The 3,090-nt window shown below is 34.2% G+C and overlaps 1 pseudogene; it reads right to left on the bottom strand.

The window, feature by feature from the left end:
• Window positions 1-716: 716 nt before the first annotated feature.
• Window positions 717-1,667, bottom strand: LOC138438280 (olfactory receptor 6C3-like; annotated as a pseudogene).
• Window positions 1,668-3,090: the final 1,423 nt, after the last annotated feature.

The raw sequence follows: 3,090 nt of genomic DNA, 5'->3' as shown, positions 1-3,090 counted from the left end.
ACTAAAATGAGAAAATTCTTGACAGAGGTAAGATTTTAAAATTTAATTCCAACATTTTTCACATGCATATGAATGATGATAATCCTATCAGATATTTCCAGAGGAAAAGATAAGGTAATATTTCTGCAAGAGAATAACAATTACAGGTACCTAAAAATGTTGTTGGCAGGATTCAGTGAGCCAACAAGAATTGCTTTCTTCTAGAAAATAATTCTCTAGAATAAGTTTGGAATATAGTAACTGCTAAACATAATTATCTCTACCTTTTTCTTTCTTGTCCTTCTCATCATTATTATCAAAATTATTAGTAATAGTATAAAGATTTTGAATATGTATGTTTATAATCTTTCAAAAATATTTAAGTAAATATTTATATTTTATTTCCAAATATGTGGTTATTTGATTTCATGAAAATGCCAATAGAATCAAAATTTTCTAATAATATTCATATCTTGTATGAGTGACAATTTCAGAAATCCACATTATTCCTGAGATTTTTTTTCTTAAATAAAATGGCTTATGTTGTAACATTTTATACTTCATCAAATACATATGAATAAAAAACAATTTACAGAAAATTCTGAGGCAGCATTCAGCTTTATCCAATTTACTTGGTTCAATGTGCAGGGAAGTTTAGAATAGGAAGGAATCATATAACTATAGTGAAATAGTTTTGAGAGAATATGAATGAAGAAATCATTGACCAGAACTTTATTTTACAGATACTTGCATTTACTTGAGAAAAAGATAACCTTTTGGATGGTATCCTTAAAGGCTTGCTTCACTTGCTGGTTCCTCAGTGTATATATAAACGGGTTCATCATAGGAGCAAGAGAAGTATTCAGAATTGCTACTCCTTTCATCAAGGATGCCTTTTCTTTTGCTGATAGGTTGGCATACATGAATATACAGCTTCCATAAGAGATGGAAATGACAATCATGTGAGAGGAGCATGTAGAAAATGCCTTTTTTCTCTGACTGGCAGAAAGCAGTCTCAGAATTGTCTTGATGATGAACATATAGGGTAGAACTATTAATGCCAAAGTAAAAAGCAGAATCTCTATTGCAGAGTAAAAACCAATCACTTCAAGGAGCTACATGTCTGAGCAGGATAGTTGCAAGAGGGGGAAATAGTCACAAGCAAAGTGATCTATGATATTAGAACCACAGTAATCTAACTGGAGAAAAAGAATAACAGGTGGGAAGATGTTTAAGAACCCTGCCAGCCAAGCACAAAAGACAAGCAATACACAGACTCTGTTGTTCATGATGGTTGTGTAATGCAGGGGTTTGCAGATAGCTACATAGCAATCATAGGACATGGCAGTTAGAAGATAAAACTCAGTGATACCCAAGAAAATGAAGAAAAACAGCTGAGCTGTACAATCATTGTATGAAATCGTTTTGTCCCTGGTGATAATTGTGCCCAGAAATTTAGGAATACAGACAGTTGTAAAGGAAATTTCTAATATAGAGAAGTTCCTGAGGAAAAAATACATAGGTGTCTGTAGATGGGAGTCCACCAAGGTGAGAATGATGATGATCAAATTTCCAGTGACACTTAATATATATGTGATGATTAAAAAGAGAAAAGTCACAGTCTGAAGCTCTGGGTCATCTGATAGCCCCAGAAGAATGAATTCTGTGGGTCTTGTGTGGTTTTACATTGCTGATCCTTTCCCCCCATTCAAATAGAAAATGGATGTTTCCTATAAGAAATAAAAGATCAAAACACATTTGAGGATAGAATACAAAGCTTTTAAATATCCTTCATGATGATAATGAATGAAATTTAAAATTCACCTACAGAACTCTCTCCAATTTCCATTCAGCTTTTCATTCTAGTAAGGACTATTATCTGAAGTTCAAAATCATTATTTTTCTTCAAAATACATTATCATAGACTATGGATAAAGTAAAACTCTTATGATAACACTTAAATAGGACTATTTTTCTCATAATTTTAATTGGTTCAAGGTATTCTTTAAATATTTAGCTTCCTTTGTAAAAAGTACAGAATATTAAATTGGTTCTCCTCCTTTCCTCATTATGATAAAAACCAGTATAGTTTACAGATAACCTAAGTAAAATTTGAAAGCATACAGAGTTTATGTATACCTACTTCCACATTTTATATTTTGCATAACTGAGGTCCACTTTGTTTAGGTGACTTTCAATAGTTTAAATGACTAGTGAATGTAGTAAAACTGTGCGAAATATTTAAAGAGATTGGAATACTAGACAATCTAATCTGCCTCCTGAGAAACGTATATGCAGGACAAGAAGCAGCAGTTAGGACTAGACAGGGAACAATGGACTGTTTCAAAATTGGGAAAGCAGTACTTCAAGGCTGTATATTATCACCCTGCGTGTTTGTGTGTGTGTGTGTTAGTTGCTCAGTCTTGTCTGACTTTTTACGACCCCCTGGACTGTAGCCACAGTCCATGTGGATCACAACAAAGTGTGGAAAATTCTTAAAGAGATGGGAATACCAGACCACTTGACCTGCTTCCTGAGAAATCTGTATGCAGGTCAAGAAGCAACCATTAGAACTGGGCATGGAACAAAAGAATGGTTCTAAATCGGGGAAGGAGTACCTCAAGGCTGCATATTGTCACCCTGCTTATTTCACTTATATGCAGGGTACATCATGCAAAATGCTGGGCTGGATGAAGCACAAACTGGAATCAAGATTGTGGGCCGAAATATCAATAACCTCAGATATGCAGATGACACCACCCTTATGGCAGAAAGTGAAGAAGAACTAAGGAGCTTCTTGATGAAAGTGAAAGAGGAGGAGAGTGAAAAAGTTGGCTGAAAACGCAACATTCAGAAAGCTAAGATCATGGCAACCAGTCCCATCACTCCATGGCAAATAGATGGGGAGACTGTAGCCATGAAATTAAAAGACGCTTGCTGTCTCGCATACAGGGTTATCGTTACCATCCTTCTAGATTCCATATATATGTGTTAGTATACTGTATTGGTGTTTTTCTTTCTGGCTTACTTCACTCTTTATAATTACAATATCATATAAGAAACAAAAAAAATTACATGAGCTAATACAAGTGAAAAAAAAAAAGATGCTTA

This window comes from Ovis canadensis, chromosome 3 (genome assembly GCF_042477335.2).
Source record: "Ovis canadensis isolate MfBH-ARS-UI-01 breed Bighorn chromosome 3, ARS-UI_OviCan_v2, whole genome shotgun sequence".
Lineage (NCBI taxonomy): Eukaryota > Metazoa > Chordata > Mammalia > Artiodactyla > Bovidae > Ovis > Ovis canadensis.
This window is presented reverse-complemented; position numbering and strand designations above follow the sequence as displayed.